At 33.3% G+C, this 18,550-nt stretch overlaps 1 long non-coding RNA gene and 1 pseudogene across 1 annotated transcript; both read right to left on the bottom strand.

Annotated features, from left to right (window-relative positions):
* Window positions 1-18,550, bottom strand: part of LOC105319331 (acetyl-CoA carboxylase-like) — a 101,862-nt pseudogene that overhangs the window by 25,677 nt on the left and 57,635 nt on the right.
* On the bottom strand, window positions 14,107-18,192 carry LOC117691447 (uncharacterized). The gene is made up of 4 exons (XR_010709533.1): window positions 18,132-18,192; window positions 17,858-18,015; window positions 14,598-14,711; window positions 14,107-14,154 (listed from the first exon to the last, which is right to left on the bottom strand). It is a non-coding gene; the product is annotated as an uncharacterized lncRNA (long non-coding RNA).

Genomic DNA, 18,550 nt, shown 5'->3' with positions numbered 1-18,550 from the left:
TTTTGATATGCCAAAACATTATGACATTTATTTATAGCGATGCCATTGTCGTAATACAATCATAGTTGCCTAGACGTCAGGGGCGAATCTTAATATAAGGCGAAGTAATGCAATAACCTTTTGTGACGTTTACTTTCAAAAGATTTTGTTTACATTATTTTTTTTTCACGGAAATATGGCTTAATTAACATGGGAAACTAATGCAATGATTTTTATTATAACTATGCTTGACATAATCATCGTTTAAAAGGGGTCATGAAATTTAACGTAAAATTATACCGAGCAGCTTAAATCATATTTGTCCACTGATCACAATTGATTAAATTGTCATTACGTTAATAAATTTTGTTTGTAAAGTAAGCACTATATTTAAACAAAAAGTCTTTTAAATGGCATACAGGTGGCTAAAATAAGTTTGGGCGCTAAGGACCAATACGTTGTCCTTAAAAGTGTGTTGACGAGTGCTTTACAATAGTGTTTAAGCTGCCTTAGAGAACCGTTATGCAATTTTTACGCTTTCTTTAAGCCCGTTTTAAACCCGCTTTAAACCACCTTGAAGCAGTTTATATAGCTTAAAGAGTGGCTAAAAGGTCGTCTTTAAGCTACCTTTAAGGTGGATGTCTACACCAAATGAGTGTAGGAGATTTTCGTTGCATGCATTTGCTACTAATACTAGGCACAGTATTCAAACAATATATGACCTCATTATACAATTTTCTAGAAAATTTTTAAAGTATCAGTCTGGTTCCAGATAACCCCATTTAAAAAAAAAATTAAATACTTCTGTTTTAAATTTCTTATGAAAGTTAAATGTTATTAAGTTTTGGAAATGATAGATAAAATAATCATGAATGAAGTCTGTATGATTTTTTATTGGAATCTACATAAAATGAATCTAAAACATGAAAAATTCTTTTGAAGCAAACTGCTGGGCAAAATCACACAAAAATCTGGAAATATAAACAATATTTGTTGGTTAATGGGAAGAAGAAAAGAAATTGAATGAAATTGAACAATTAAAGGGAACTCTGAATTATTGCAAAAATCTTGGTACGAAAGATCATGTTTAAGAGTTGTCTTTCTTTATCTTACATGGTCTCAAATATCGTGGGACCAATTTTGTAATTTATAAAAATCACGAAGAAAAATTAAAAATAGTAACAAGTCTATCCAAAATATGTAGACATAAGATTACTAATGCTCATAATAATGTGTGAAGCTGAAAAATTATATTTGGGGAGGGGGGTGATTTTAATAGGTTGTGTTTTTTGTTTGTTTTCTCTTTCTTTCTTTCTGTTTTTTTTTTTTTTTGCTAATTTGTAGGAATGTAATTTCATGGATGACCTAGTTTTCAGTTTCAGCACGAAGGACACATCTTTTTAGAATTGTTGTCATCGAGGATGTATATTCGTGGCGGAAGTCTACCCATAAAAACCCTTAAAACTGAGCCAACACAAATTCTAAAGTTTTCAAATGGATTTTTTTTTTATAAATGAGTTTAAAAAAAGCTTCAACAATTTTTCTTTATCATACGATCAACAGTGATGGATTTCATTTTCATGAAAATTGTCTTAGACAAGCATATGCAATATTAATTATGGAGGGTAATCGTGTTCAAAAATCCAGACATGTAAACTTGTAAATCCGAATATGCAATCGTGTTGATGTGTGAGCCTGAGCATGAATATGTGTAATTCTGATCGTGTAACCTATAAAACTCGGGCATAAACACGTGTAAGATTTGACTCAGGTCCTTCGCATGATGCACATTTTGCAACTTTATTGTTTACATTAGTTAATTAAACCTTCAACTTTGCACACTCTCAATCCGTAGTTTCTGCGTTTGTAACTTCGGGCTCGGCAATAGCACATCTGACATGATACAAATTGACAAATGTAAAGTCTACAAGTTTGTCGAATTTTGACATGACCTTATATGGCAACTGCCTTGCTGCGGGAAAAGGCATGCCGTAACCGCCGGACCGGAATGAAAGAAAAATAAACATAATATTTAGCTAAACTGTTGCAATAAGCTTTTAATGAACGACACCTTTTCTATCGAAAACACGGGTATTATTTTTAGAAAAGAAAACAAGAGGCACAGGGGCCACATCGCTCACCTGAGCAACAATTGCCTTAATTCTGATCAAATTAGCATTACAGTATCAAAATATCTTGACAACTGAGTACAGTAGATCTTGCTAAAAAAAATTGAAAATCTGCCAATTTTTATCCACCTTTTATTTTTTGGTAAATACCAAGCCCCTTTTGTTGTTGTACCTGTAAGAAGATTTTTCTCTATTCCTATAACCCCCCCCCCTCCCCATTTCGTGGCCCCACTATTCTCTAGGGAATCATGGTTTCATCAAACTTAAATCTACCTTTAATTTCATAACCTGTGCTTTCACACTAAGTACTGAGTTTTGGACTGAAAACTTTCCCAGAATATTTTTAAAGATTGTAAAACTTGATTACCCAATTGTGGCCTCACCCTACCCCCGGGGACCATGATTTGAACAAACTTGAATCTACCTTACCTGATGATGCCTCCACTCAAAGTTGAGCTTTCCTGGCCTAATAGTTTTTGAGAAGAACATTTTAAAAGATTTTCTCTATATATTCCTATGTAAAACTTGATCCCCCAATTGTGGCCCCACCCTACCCCCGGGGACCATGGTTTGAACAAACTTGAATCAACACTTTCTGAGGATGCTTCCATTTTATTTTGAGCTTTTCTGGCCTAATAGTTTTTAAAAAGAAATTTTTTTAAAGATTTTCTCTATATATTCCTATGTAAAACTTGATCCCCCAATTGTGGCCCCACCCTACCCCCGGGGACCATGATTTGAACAAACTTGAATCTACACTTCCTGAGGATGCTTCCATTTTAATTTGAGCTTTTCTGGCCTAATAGTTTTTGAGAAGAAGATTTTTAAAGATTTTCTCTATATATTCCTATGTAAAACTTGATCCCCCAATTGTGGCCCCACCCTACCCCCGGGGACCATGATTTGAACAAACTTGAATCTACACTACCTGTTGATGCCTCCACACAAGTTTAAGCTTTACCGGCCTAATAGTTTTTCAGAAGAAGATTTTTGAAAAATACCAACAATTTTTCAATAATTCTCAATTATCTTCCCTTTAAAAAGGGCGTGGCCCTTCATTTGAACAAACTTGAATCCCCTTCACCTAGTGGTGCTTTGTGCCAAATTTGGTTGAAATCTGCCCAGTGGTTCTTGAGAAGAAGATGAAAATGTGAAAAGTTTACAACGACGACGACGACAACGACAACGACAACGACGACAGACAACGGACAAATTGTGATCAGAAAAGCTGACTTGAGCCTTTGGCTCAGGTGAGCTAAAAAAAATTGAGGTATGATTGAAACTGGACCAAACCGGAAGAGGTTCATGTAGAAAAAAATCGTTGCCGATGTGACGAATGCGCTAATTTCCGTAATATAATTCTCATGGTATTATAAAAGGCAATGCCTAATATCTTATATCTCTAAAAAAAATTGACATGTAATTTAAACTGGAATATAAGTAAATGCGTACTCTTTTCTAGAAATGAGACGGATCAAGAAATTCCCTAAGGGGGTAAATATATTTTGAGCGGCATGGGGTTCGAAGACCGCCGTGAGGTCCCATGTAACTCAATTGCTTCTGAATTCTAAGAATTTTGAGAGTGAATTTTTAACCGGGTTTCCGATTATTGAAATAGTAAAAATTGCAGACGGGTGAGTGGCTGTCAAAAGGTACCCTTATTGTACCGATAACTCCTCGAACAGTTTTCAAGATTTTGCAGATCATTTATACATATATATCAGAAGTATGCAAATTGCTAGGATTTTGATTTCTGATAATTTATAAAAATATCAGCTGTTGAACTTAGTCATTTTTGGGCAAAAACATTGCATATAGAGTACCCCATTTAATTTTTACTCTTGTTATTTTTCTGAATTACATGTAGTTAGAATAAACGACCTGCAAGGATTTGGTAATTTTTCGCGGAAAAATTTATGTTACTTTACATGTATATATACCTTTTGTTGTTGTGTAAGTGAAAGATAAATAATAACACAATCTTCAATAATAATTAAAAAAAACTAGCGCATATTTTTTGCGCGCCGTAAATTGAAGTTTTACTATTGGAGGCACTGTAGCTCAAAGATCGTCCATCTGTATTTTTAGACAGGGAGCTACAGACCTGCAGCTAGTTCAAGTTCAAGTTCAAGTTCATTTATTCGCTCAAAACCATTTCAAACATATGGTACATGAGGACAAAAATATCATTAAAATCTACATATAAATTGGTCAGAGGTAAACATATATTAATATAAAGGTTATAGAGTTAGGAAAAGTTATACAAAGTGAAACTCATGGAGGACAGACTACCTCGTATATCTTTGTTATAAAAATGCACAATTTTCTCAGCAATTTCATGTTAAACGTTGTCATAAGATACGAAAATTTTAACACATTAGGTCTAGCTGAAAATTTTTTGTCTATAAACTTGTTCCGGACTTGTGATATTGCATCACATTCTAAAATATAATGAAATTCATCGGCTATACGTTTTGTATTACAGAGAGGACAAAATCTTTCATTTAATGGGATACCCTCCCATCTTCCCAGTTCAACTGGTAGATGGTGATTTGAAGTACGAAATTTACCAAGAATTTTTCTGAATTTCAGGGGTAAAATATCTAAATATTTTTCATATCCAAAATTTGTTTTAAAAATTTTATATATTACTCCTTTTGATGAATTATTTATATCAGCATGTCACTTTTGAATAAATTGATCTTATAATCTCTGTTTAACTGCCGTTGAAACCCACTTTTGGTTAACAATATTTAAAAACTGACTTTGCCAAACATTTGATATACCACATGAGTTAAAAACATGACGAATACAATCAATCCAAGGGTTAGTACTGGTTGTATTTTCAGTCTGATTCAACAAGTACCGGTATATTATATTTGTAATGCTAGAATAAGTCCTAGAAATTAATTTACACCAGTATGATACCATTCTAGTAAATACAATTACAGATAAAGGAAAACGACCTGTTTCTCCGTAAACCATATAGTTTGGAGTACTACTTTTTAAACATAAAATGTGCTTTAAAAACTTTAGGTGAACACGTTCAATACTATCAAGTTTTTCAAAACCCCATACTTCGCAACCATACAGCAATACAGGTACAACCATTTTATCAAAGAGTTCTAACTGACATGTAACTGGTAGATTAATTGTCTAATTTTTCTAATGACACCATACATTGCTTTTTGGGCTTGGTCACATAAATGTTTTTTGGCTTTTAAAAAAGAGCCAGTTCTTGAGAATATAATGTCAAGGTACTTAAATTCTTTAACAATTTCTAAAACTCTATCGTTAAAATAAAAAACTCTTTTACACATTCGTCCTTTGGAAAAAATTAATACTTTTGTTTTATCTATATTAACATTTAATTTCCACTCTTTACAATAACATTCACAAGTGGCTGTAAAGCTGTATTATACTAGCTCTCCAGAAAATTGAGTCTGTATTGAACCGACATTCAGGACGTCATACTCAATCCCGTAATAATTGCTTAAAATAATTTTTAAAAAATGTCAAATTTTACCTGCATGATAGGCTTTTTTTCCTATGTATTGCCGACAATGCAAAGAAACATTTCAAAAATAATTTATACACATTTTAATTTCACGACAGTTAACCTTATCTTTGGAATTTTTATTCATTTTTTTTAAAGAGGGTGTCGCTTCTTATGTCTCATATTACCGGGTAATCACAATCTCAAAACCAATGTCTTTAAATAGTTTGTTTTTCTTATCGATAACTTTGCAACTCAGCTGACGGACCCCGTGTAATTTTTCGCGTGGGGGAGGGGGGGGGGGGGGTCTTGTCACAACTTTGTGGTAGCAATAAGGATGCATTTGGAGATATTTTCTTAATTCAGCCGAGGCCTATACTTTAACAATTTGTTGCATGTACTCTAATAACAGTGGCGTCGGAAGCAAATTGAAGGGGGGGGGGGGGCTAAACTAATCATGAACAATATTGACAAGAATTCCCATAATCATGAAAATTCTAATCCGTGGGGGAGGGTATACCAATAACTCCAATCTTACCTGCCCAATCCCCCCCCCCCCCCATCATAAAATTCCTAATCCGTGGTGGTGGTGGTGGTGGGGGGTGCTAGTATACCTACTATGACTCTAATTTTCAATATCACTATTAATATTTCATTCTCTTTAAGGTCTTTTAAGGAACAATTTTGTTTGTTGCGAGGAAAAAGTGGGGGGGGGGGTGAATCCTCCCTGTTGCTATGTTCCTAATGGTTAGGTCTAGCTTGGCAAAAAGTGGGTGGGGGGGGCTAAGTCCCCCCTAGCCCCCCCCCCCCCCACCCTCTCGGTTCAGACGCCTATGAATAAAAATGCGTATATATCTTTATTCACGTGTATTCAAACAAAGTCATTAAATGTAATTTTTTTCAGTTCTAAGAGGATATCTGAAGCCGATCGAATTCTTTACTCGCATCTTTTATACATTCTCTTGATAAAATTTACACCAATCTCATAATTTAATTTTCCGAAAATAATACTCTATGAAATGTTGTTATCCAGAGATAATATGATTATAGGCTTACCTAATATTTTTTTTTAATTTATTCCGTCCCTATTCCGGCGATTACGGCATGCCTTTACCTGCAGCTAGCCTTTTTCTATCAGTGACGTCACTGTTTCCATATAAGGTCATGTCAAAATTCGACAAACTTGTAGACTTTACATTTGTCAATTTGTATCCTGTCAGATGTGCTATTGCCGAGCCTGAAGTTACAAATGCAGAAACTACGGATTGAAAGTGTGCAGAGTTGAAGGTTTAATTAACTAATGTAAACAATAAAGTTGCAAAATGTGCATCATGCAAAGGAACTGAGTCAAATCTTACACGTGTTTATGCCCGAGTTTTATAGGTTACACGATCAGAATTACACATATTCATGCCCAGGCTCACACATCAACACGATTGCATATTCGGATTTACAAGTTTACATGTCTGGATTTTTGAACACGATTACCCTCCATAATTAATAATGGATTAATTAAAACGATGCTTCAAAATGTGCTGGTGAATATGGCAAGAGTTGTGGTTCTCGATGACTACAATCCGACTCTGCATCACGTGTCCATCTTGGCTAAGATTCGTGTAACCTCTTACCTTTGACTCGGGGTCCTGTGTTGTGTAACGTGCACGATAGAGTCCATAGCAACCTTAGGATTATCTTGTATCAAGCTGTCGAAAGCAAGATTTTAACCTCGTTAATTACTTTTTATTCCAACAATCCTCACTTTTTTCATCCAAAGATTCATTGTGACACTGAATTATATATTTTTTATCTTAATACCAAAAAAAAAGGTTTTAGAAATATTTATGATAACATGATATCAACGCAAACATTATGAGAAACACAGTACACAATACAAATCTTATAAACTTTATAACTGTCGCGGTTGTCATATAAAGGTTTTATATTTTGCGTATTTATATTTGGCGCGCATTGCCAATCGAGCGTGTATGAGAGGTAAATGAGTGAACTTATGAATGAGTTTTGGTTAGTCACGTGAGAATTTTGTTTACGGGTGTATGTTGACCACGTGTTTATTCTTTACTACTATATTACAGCTGACCAATAGAAATTTACGACTGAATTCATTAATATGCATGACTTTTCTAACCCACTATAAATAGCGTAAATCCCGCAAATTCCCCAACCCCACGGCTTTTATCTTCATGGTAGAAACAGTGAAGTGTGCAAGATATTTTATATAGTTTGTAAACTCTTACTTCTGGACACCTGATAAGCTTCCATTTACCTTGTAATTGAAATATATTAATTGTAAATTACTTTTAATTCATTCTATTCAAATATTCTAAAATACTGTGTGATGTTGCGTTTAACTGAATGTGAGTGTGAGTATGTTTGTACTAATAGGTTTTATTTAATAATATACAATCCTCGAAATAAAGAACCAGTGAATAGCTGAAATCAGTACCAGATTTATTTATTCATACAAGACCTTGCGACATTTATTCATATAATTTATTATTTATATATCTATAATGAATGCAAAACATTTAATTTTTTAGGCTATATCTAAATATTTTACACTTCACATGTTAAATTGGCAGACAACATGAATATGTCTAAAATATAAGAGAATATGTTTTTGGGGTAGAAGTGTCTGACCTTCTGTCTTGCTGTAGGACGTTCTCTCTGTAGACACCGGATGTTGTCTGACACAGCATTGTCTATACTGTCCTCTCGGATCTGTTTCGTCAACCATTGAACCATGACTATTTTATCCTCCCACATGTAGGCCTCAAATACAAAACTGAAAAATTAATGTTTTAACAAAAACGTAGACAAAAAAAAGAAAGGATTATATTCAATGTAAAGGAAAATTAGATAAGTTGAAAATGCGCATCTTGATGACTAATACCAATATAAGTTAAATGTAGATTCATCTAGTTTATTTTTTTTAATCTTAAAGCAATTGGTCATCAAAGTATTTTCAAGATAAAAAGAAATAAAATAAAAATCAAAAGCTTTTTTTCAACTTCAATTTGTCAAATACGATCATAAGATATCACATCTCTTCCTCCAATATTTAAGAAGTTTATCTTTTCTTATTTTATACATGCACATTTAATTTATACAATGGACACAATGGGTGAAAAGTACTGTTAACCAACTTTTTTTCAAGAGCATTAAATGTTCACGAGGTTTACAATGAGCCTCGTCGTCGCAAATAATTCTCACCGCCAATGAGCTTTGTTATACGGGATATATGTAATTAACGACACGGATGAAGATTGAACGTGGAATTTAGTAACTGCAAACCAGATATCTCTAACAGTTTGCAAAATAAATTTGCGGCGAATCAAAAGTTGATTTACAGTAAATTAACTAATAGAAAAACAAATGTTTAGAATCTGATGTGAAGAATTGTCTTAAATAAGCAGTGCCTATGTCGCCCACAAACCAGCGGTATAACATGGAGTTGAGCTCCCCCTCACCCACATTGTGGGTGACCGGCTTCATCTTCCTCTTTAAGCTGCCTCTCCAGAAGTATTCGTCTTAGATGCCGGTAAATAAAAAAATATTTTGGCTACAATGCCATATCATAATGTCCTTTATGTTTTTGAAAAAGAAATAAATGAGCTCATATTACATGTACAATTCCTGACTTTAATGGACTAACAACTTTTTTATGATTGTGTGACCATACACTTGGAAATATATGTGTTCGAATTGTTTAAACGAATGAGCCTCAAAAGAAAAGTGTTCACGTTAATATTTCCATTAAGGTTAAATTAATGCAATACCTATTCCACATGACTTGAGACTTACGGTAATAACGCAAATCTCCAGCATTTGGCCTGGGGTGTCAAGGAGATCTGCGAACTGAATAGCCACCTGTTGGTATATGAGAAGTAACTTCTCTTGGCGGATGGTAATATGTTCTTGTATTCAGATTTTTTTGTCTGGATTCAGCTGGGGACTGGTCAGTTTCTCCACTATCTGGATACAGATACACTGCATGGGTTTTTTTTAAGTTTATTCGGTCGGAACTATATTTTCACTGTTCCTTCTGGTTCCAAAACTCTTCCCCTAAGTAAAAGATTTATAAAAATATAAACAGTACAAGTTACGCGTGTTTGAATGTTGTTGTTTATATCTATATCCAATCTCCGATTGGTTATATAAGTTACTTATCGAAAGTTTCCTGGGTAAATGCTTATTTATATTTAATCCCCAATTGGTTAATATGTAAGTTACTCAGGCATATCGAAAGTTTCCTTCGATTCTTGCTTAAAGTAGTAGAAGTTATTCGAGATTTCGCTGCATATCATGCAACAGACCCCTTCCAATTCACCCTGTTTGTTGTACTGGAGATATTGATGGCAATACTTTTATATTGTAGTATGTTAAATTTTTGAAAACAATGTGTTGATTGTAACTGTATATGATATGATAAAAACCGTTGCACTCGCTTTGGCGAGCTGTTCCTTTATATCGGTGCTTTGAGTTTTAGTTTATAAATATATTTTGTTCGTTTCAATGGGTGAATTAGAAGATAGCAATGAAAAATAACAATATCTACCTCATGACAGGAATTTAAAAGTTAGCAAATCCTGGTGCATAGGTATTTACACTTAATACTATTTCCAAATACTGTTTATTTGTTAATTATCATGACAATTTTTTTTCTGGAATTACGCACGATCAAATGCAATTCGTAAAAAATACATTGCGCTGAAATTATATTCTGTATTGTTTTCTATTAGATTTTATCAAAATCGTAAAAATGACTGACACAAATAAAAATGTTACATATTAACCGCATATTAACAAATTTGTGACAAAAATTTTGATCAACCGTCATGGAAATAATAATAAGTAATAGTCATTCTTTCAAGATAAAATTGAAGATTTTCCTCAAGTTTGCAATTGAATGTTATTTTGACTACTAATATACAAATGGTACTCAAATTACTTTCTCATAGCCAAGAATTTTTCATTCATTCGAATTTTGACACCGATCTCTATTAACTATTGAGTTTATCGGCGCACATTTCGATGTGGACGGGGCTAATCGTATGTTCTGCAACAGCTCAGGCTCCGCCCCTCAGTCAGCATAGGCATGAATGTAGATCATAATTGGTTGAATATACTCCGTGAGGGCGTTGCATATAGGAGCCACATTTTAACACCTAGTCATGAATATCTGGAAAGTAAATATAGATGAATTTAATAATTAATTCACACTGAACAACTCATTAGCGAATCAAATTCTGTAATCAAATCCTGCATGTTAACTACGTCATACATAGATAACAAACATGTACTACATGTATTCTTAGAGATACATTTAGTACACTTTTAGATAAATTGAAATGCAAATATTAAAAATAAATAAACACAATATACATGCACATGTAATTATAAAAATGATTTGTTTAACAATGATAACCACAGGAGCTTAAAAATCGTTTGACCGTTAGAGTTTTGTGTACAATAAAATACGATAAAAACTGCTGTGTAGATAATTCTAAACAATTTGCCTATCTCAAACATATACTGGGATACGAACTTGGTACTTTGTCAAATCTTATGAAAAGCTCCTAGGTTTTCATGACAGTTAATCACATGACCATTTAAGTTTTGCCTTCTCAGAAGTTTTGATCACGTGACCAACCAAGTTCATATCCCGGAGAAGTTTATTTCTTGAATAATAAAGATAACCATCAAAAACAAGGTTTTCTTAATGCAAGTATTTTTCATTCTTCCTGAGAATTCTCGAGTTAATATTTTTCTAAATTATCAACCTATAGTACTGCACTACAATAATAATTTTAATGTGTAGAATTAAAGCCGTTAAACAAATTTAAACACTATAAATTCCAATCGCTGGTTGTGTCCTAAACGAATAGTTACTGAGCAACATTAAGGCAAAATGCCGTCTGCATTTACATTATCTTTTCTTTTTAAAGAAAAGTAATACCAATTAATATATTCGAAACAGTCAAAAGACATATCGACCATTGTTTACTTCTCCTTCCTATAGCCTATTATGTCTTTTATGTCCACCCTTTGAAACAAACTGACGAAACAAACAAATTACATATAGTACTAAAATAGAGATGGTGTAAGATAGGTTATCAAAAAATTTGTGTTTAGAACACGGAGGTATTTTTAGTTTACATTAGATCACATTAATATGTAAAGTCCTACAATTATATTTGAAAAGTAATGGGAGTTTAATGAATATTTAGACTTTATTTTACAATTTTATTTATATTTCTTACATAGAGAGCAATCCATATGAAAGGTCGATTCTTGAAATTTATCAATTTAAAACTTAAAAGCAGGTAACAAAACATGCAAAAAAATATATTAAAACCATATTACAGTATTGTAAACCTAAATAAAGCGCTAGGGGGGGGGGGGGGGGTTTGTCGATCAAGTGAAGCTTCAGGTCTGCAACTCCGATCCCGATCTAAAAATAAATTGGATGGACGACCAAAGCATTTCTATCCAACCGAGAGGTACAGAAAGCGGCAAGGTCGTTTTTGGAATGAAATTGTGCACGCTTAAAAAAGTTTCCACGATTGACAAACAAGAAAAGTGGGGCCATTTTTGTGTTACATGATAAAAAATAATAGTTTTTATTATATGATTGAATAATTCCTAACTCTCTGATTAACTGATATCCAATACTCTAAAAATAGTAATACGTTATAATTGTAATTTGTTAATAATTGTAAATTTCTTTCTCATATGAAAATCATCCTTTATTCAATGTGTTTAAATAACGCAAAACATTAATAATAATTATATACAGATTGATCATGTTCCAGTAATCATATTTTAAGTAATGATTTAAAAAAAATTGTCAAGAATACTGATTCTTCGCTGATCGATTTCATGGACTAATTGATAAGCTCTCTCTCTCTCTCTCTCTCTCTCTCTCTCTCTCTCTCTCTCTCTCTCTCTCTCTCTCTCTATATATATATATATATATTATTAACACATGCCGCTTTTTCCTGCAATGTGTATTAATCATACCCGCTAGTATTATAAGTACCATCTTAAAACAGCTAATTTGAATCGAAAATAAAAATGTAAAACCTTCTAAAACCATACATTTTCTCTGCATTGTTATGTTTTTAGTGGCTGTATTTATATATTCTTTAACAATCTCTATTGAGAAGTAACTCAAGGATTTGTTTCTCATTTGTCTTATGCCTCAGTCACATTACTCTATAGCAGACTGGTGGTAATCGGTGATGTGAGCGATGCCCCAACATCAGTCCTCATCGGACAAGTAGTCGTGAACACATCTGTCACAGCAACATGCATCGTGCAGAGGCCGTGCATACTCCCGTCGATAATATAACGTGAGTCTAAAGGAATTTTTTGACCGGCGTAACACCGATTACCGGCTGGAAATCGGACAAACATCGGACAGTCTTTACCGATCATCCTACATTGCTTGACTGGTGGCCGGACAGTAAATCAAACATAATACGATAATTATCCAGTCATCTTACATACATCTTACATACATTGTAGGATGCCCGGATAATGGTCAGCCGAAGAATTATAAAGTAATTACCAAACCTTTCATGGTCAATATACTATAATTGCTTTGGCACCGTGACATCTGAGATTAGCCATGTTGCAGCAACAACTCGTACAAGCACAACAAAGGTCCATTGCTGCATTGCTAAACATATACGGATATTCAAGCTGTAATCGGCTAATGTATTTAGCATAGTTCGTAAATTGGTGAACAACGTTCGTATATCGTTCGTATATCAGCAGAACATCGGCCGACTATGGGCAAATGTTAGGTCGATAATCGGCCGATGTTTGTTAAACACCTTTAACCTCAGACTCAAAGGGCACCGGACAATAATCGGCCACACCTCGGCCGATTCTTAAATGATGTGTTAATGATGTATTGCCGATGAGAAGCGATGGAACATCGGTGGATACATCGCAGAATTTTAATACAACTTATTTTCTTCTGATGACTTCTACTGATGTGACCGATGACCTCAGTCACCGTCCGATTACTGTGGGTTTCCGGCCGGCATCCACGCCATTTTATTTTAAAAACGTATCGGTAGCACATCGTTTACCCCATCGCTGTGTAATATGACACTTTGTACATGGGAGGTTTAATTTAATCAAAATAATTTCACTTGCCGCCATTAAACATTTTGTCGTGCAAAGCTTGCGAAATAATCGGGCAACTTTGACATTTCAAGAATTAAAAAAAAGATTATCTACCAAAGATTTTGATATTTAATGACATAACTTTATTATATTTATCTTTTGCAATGATACCATCAAAATATTTTGATAAATAAAACAATTAGTTACGTGTTATCGGAGCCGTAACAGTCAACAACGAAAAGTGCGTTAAAGTGCGTGATTGCGGGGAAAAGGTATATGCGTCAAAATGCGTGATTGTGGGGCAACGGTATATGCGTTAAAGTGCGTTACTGCGGGGAAGGGGGTTAATAGTTTGTACCGTCTTGTAGGCGGAGTCAAGGAACCACATCTGATCTAAATGGATCATACAATGTAACAGCCAATAAACTCAATAACACTGTCTAATAGTTTGCTGCAGACATAAAAATTGATTACAGAAATTAATGTTAGACATTCATTTACATTCTACATAGAATGGAATTATAGCAATTGATGTAGCAATTACTTCACTAAAGTATTATTATAATATAAATTGTGTCTAAGTGGAGATAAACGGCCTGTGGCAACCGCTTGAGCCTTGCGTTGCAGAATTTTGTGATAAGATTTGTGGTCAAAGAAAGTTATCTGCCAGAAATTTTTGTCATCTGCAATTATTTGATTACAAGTCCATTATAATTTAATACTAACATTTTAAAATCTTGAACACTAGAATAGGATTAATCTGAAATAGTTTCTGAAATTAATATTTTCCTTGTCCCAATTTAACTTGATATTTAAAAACAAAAAAGTTGTTATACCTTGATTCTGCCTGCCATTCAATATCAATCTGGGACCATTAGGGGTCTTTGTTGGTACAAATATAACCTCTCTGCCAATAGGATTTCTTGTATCCAGTATCGATATGATTTTTACTACCAAAATTACGCACCACTAATTGCAGGATTTGAGTTTAAAACAAACTTTTAGGAAAATACATCTTCAAAACAATACTTGCTAAACAATTAAGTAGCAAAACAAAGAATACAGCAATCCACAAAAGCACGAGAGTCTGTGTGCATAAAAAATACAAATGTGCTTAAAATCAAACCCGAGATTATTTGTCCCCCCCCCCCCTTTTCTAAGAAAACTTGAATCAAAAAATTTAAGAGACCTCGTATCTTTTCTTTTCACAAGAGTTGGAAAATCAGGCAATTGATATGATGTTTTTTATTTATAAAAAGTATTTAGCCCCTGTGGCTGACGGAGATCCCTTAAAAAGAAGGGGAATTCGTGATTACAGGCATGTCTGTTCAGTAGCAAAACAAACACAATTTTATTACACAGTAATTCCTAGCCTTTTAAGAAACAATATAAAAATATGTCAATTTTTTACACGTGGAATTGGACTCAAATTCATTAAATTGAATGATATGCCCTAAAATACATTGTACGATTAATATATTTTATCTTGTCTAGATAGTTATTTTTAGAGGAAAAAACACTCGACTTTTCTATCATTTATATAATTTTAATGCATATATATTTGAATTTCCCCCCCCTAGATTTGTTAAACAAGACCAAAAAGCTGTTACTATAGAAACAGTGTTCTGTATTTTTATTGAAACGAAACAGCTGGTGTTTAAATTAGATTAAGCTTTAGATTCAGAGGATAATGATTTGATAAGCATTTAAAATTGGAATAAAAACTTGACAATTTTAACTCAAATCGTGACCATTCTTCCTATAAATATATACATAAATACTTTATAGCGTGTCTGTCAGGGAAATAAACTTCGGATTTCATACAAATCCGTATCTCTGCTCCAGTTTCACAGTCAGTCTAAGTATAGCGATCTCGGAAATAACGCGGTCATATTTCAAATCCGTCTTACATTAAGCCGGAAACAATGTTATTATCCTTTTCTGTTTCTCTGAATAGTCGAATTTAATACAATTAATTTTGCAAGTGAAACTGCCACTTTTTGTTCTAAATTAATCATAAGGACGGAATAAGATAAACAAAAAATACCAGTATCTAAAGTGCTTTTATGTACATGTTGCTTTTTTAAAATTTTAAATAGTGTGGTCGTAGGTAAAGCTAAATAAATGAAGATATATTTTGACTTTGATCTCTAGTCAGGAATTTGAGCTAGGTCTTAAATACACCAATTAGCCTAACAAGACCCTCAAAACATGTATATAACTAAGATTAAATGAGAGGTATCTTATATTGCAATATTAATCAGTAATTTAAAAAAAAACAACACAAATTTCCTTTACATTAATATAAAACTAACATTGATAATTCTTGATGAACATTTTGATGATAAAGTATTACATTTATATTAATTAAAAAAGATTCATCTCTCAACATACCGTAGGCTATACAATAGTTAAATAAAAAACGACTTTGTATTAAGAAACCCATTGACATATACTATAGAGAACAATTAAAATTTATAGTGGTAATTCATAGAACACAGTAATTGATAGTTTTGATTCGAAAATATTCTGTAAACAAAAATATTTTGCTTTTGATTGCTCCCCGGTTTATGACGAGGATTGTAGTGAAATATTTACGTTATACATGTATCTTCTAGCATGAAGTATCGGGGACAGATAAGCTGTTACCTTTTAGCAAAGACCCTTTTTTATTACTAAATATAGAAATTTATATTTTAAAGCCGGTGTAACAATGTACCACCTTGACTTCCTATCTTTGTCAACTGTATAAATGATATAGAAAACAAATCTACATATATGTAACGGAGTGGAATGATGTACCCTACCCCGAAATCAGATATGAGGCTTTAAACTAGTATTTCCTGAGGGGCTGGGTAGAGGATAGATCTTCCCTCGATCTAGCTGTAGATCTGTAGCTCTCGCCAAACTCTTTCGACTGATTGTAATACTAGTTTCAAAAAAAAAATTGTATGCTCATAAAACTCGATGTATGAATATCACGATATATACTCTATGTTTATATTTGTAAAGAGGATGGCCACAATTTGAGCAAAACCTGTCAAAATTTTACATTTCTATTTCTAATAGTTTAATTGCTTTACTACTGATGAAAATCATCATTAAAAATTGCAATGTCAGCTTCTGTTTTCAAGTAAAATACTCTGTTTCTACAATAGCAGCTTCTCGGACCTTTTTTGCAAAATTAATGAAAACAACTCGAATGTATTTACACCAATAGATGACAATACAGACACGCTAGAATGTCTCTTGATCCTGTTGTGTATTTTATGGGTATTAATGAATTTAAATAATTTCGGGCCTAATCTCAAGGGTTAAAAAACTTCCATGTTCATTTTTATATCGTGTCATGAAATTCAAAGAAATTATCATGGATATAATCGTGTTTGTTTTCCCATTTCTCTGTTACAACCCACTGTGCAAAATAATCCACATTTCAAAAATAAGGAGACAAAATATTGAATAAAGTATGGGGTTATTTAAAGTAATAAAACATTTTCTTATTGGTTCATCCGAATATGAAGGAAAGTGGCATTGCAGAACACTGCATACCAAACGTTATCCTTTTTATAAAAATCCCCATTAATAAATATACAACCAATTTTAATAAGCAGGTTTTACTGTAAGTGGCATATGGAACGTTTTGAGATTTTGAGATTAATGCACGAGAAGTTGAGGATTACTTGAGAGATTTCTTAAGACCTCCTGACCAGCAGCGACCTGTTATTGAAAGTAGATCCACTCCTTGTTTTAGTTTTGTACTGGTACACATCCTTAAGCAGACTACTGTGGAATCATTTTTTACTCGGTGGGGTCAATGTTCATTAGTAGCCAAAACTTTCCTGGTTCATGGGGACGAAATTTCGTTGGTAGCGTAATCAGGACAATTTTAATTCATATAAAACATATGATTGTATATAAGTTCGTTTGGATGTAAATTCATGGGCAAGGGTAACCCACGAAAGCTACTAACATTAGTACCCCACGAACAATGATTATCCCGCATTGACGAAATCAAGTCATATACTCCCTCCGGCAAAAAAAAACCCCCTTCAAAACAGATGAATACTAATATGTTCATTGTATTAAAAAATACCTGACCATGAAGAAAAGATCCTCTGCCAGTCTAAATGACCCGATCTTGTGATGTCACTGGACATCAAAATGATGTCAGTGATGTAATAACCTTCAGGACATTATGGTTTCCTCAAGTTCATCTGCCAGGCTACCATTCATATTTGTCATTTATTCTTTCTGTGTGTTTAAAGTGGGGATAAGGTAGCACCCAGGCATTAAATGAAAAAAAATATAGTGGCACTAGTATATATATGAAGTCAATGTCCATAATCTGTTCGAAAGAATAATCTTACCATGGCCAGGCCTCTCTCAGGTCATCACATATTGTTAAACCGGGTCCGTAGGACATCTGTCAATATAACGATATTAATTATTTGTTTTAACCCTTTAACTACCGGACATTTAAGAATTTTTATTAAAAACTGACAACTAATTTTCAGGTCAATTTTTTTATGTTTTCTAGTTACTTTTACATAATGTAACATATATATATATTCTGAAAGGTAAAATGTTAAAGTATCCAATTATGCAAAGTTGCATGACGTCTCCGTTGCCATAGCAACTAAAGACGTGCTTAAATAGAAACGAAGGCTATTTTTTCTCACTTGTGTCCATATAATATATTCAAATTGCAAAATAACTTTAATAAAGTAGGAAATTTTAATTATACCCTGTTTACACGAGTCAGTTTAGACTTTAACTAAGACAACTT

This window comes from Magallana gigas, chromosome 9 (assembly GCF_963853765.1).
Source record: "Magallana gigas chromosome 9, xbMagGiga1.1, whole genome shotgun sequence".
Classification (NCBI taxonomy): domain Eukaryota; kingdom Metazoa; phylum Mollusca; class Bivalvia; order Ostreida; family Ostreidae; genus Magallana; species Magallana gigas.
The sequence above is the reverse complement of the archived record's forward strand: the minus strand, read 5'-3'. Positions and strand labels throughout refer to the sequence as shown.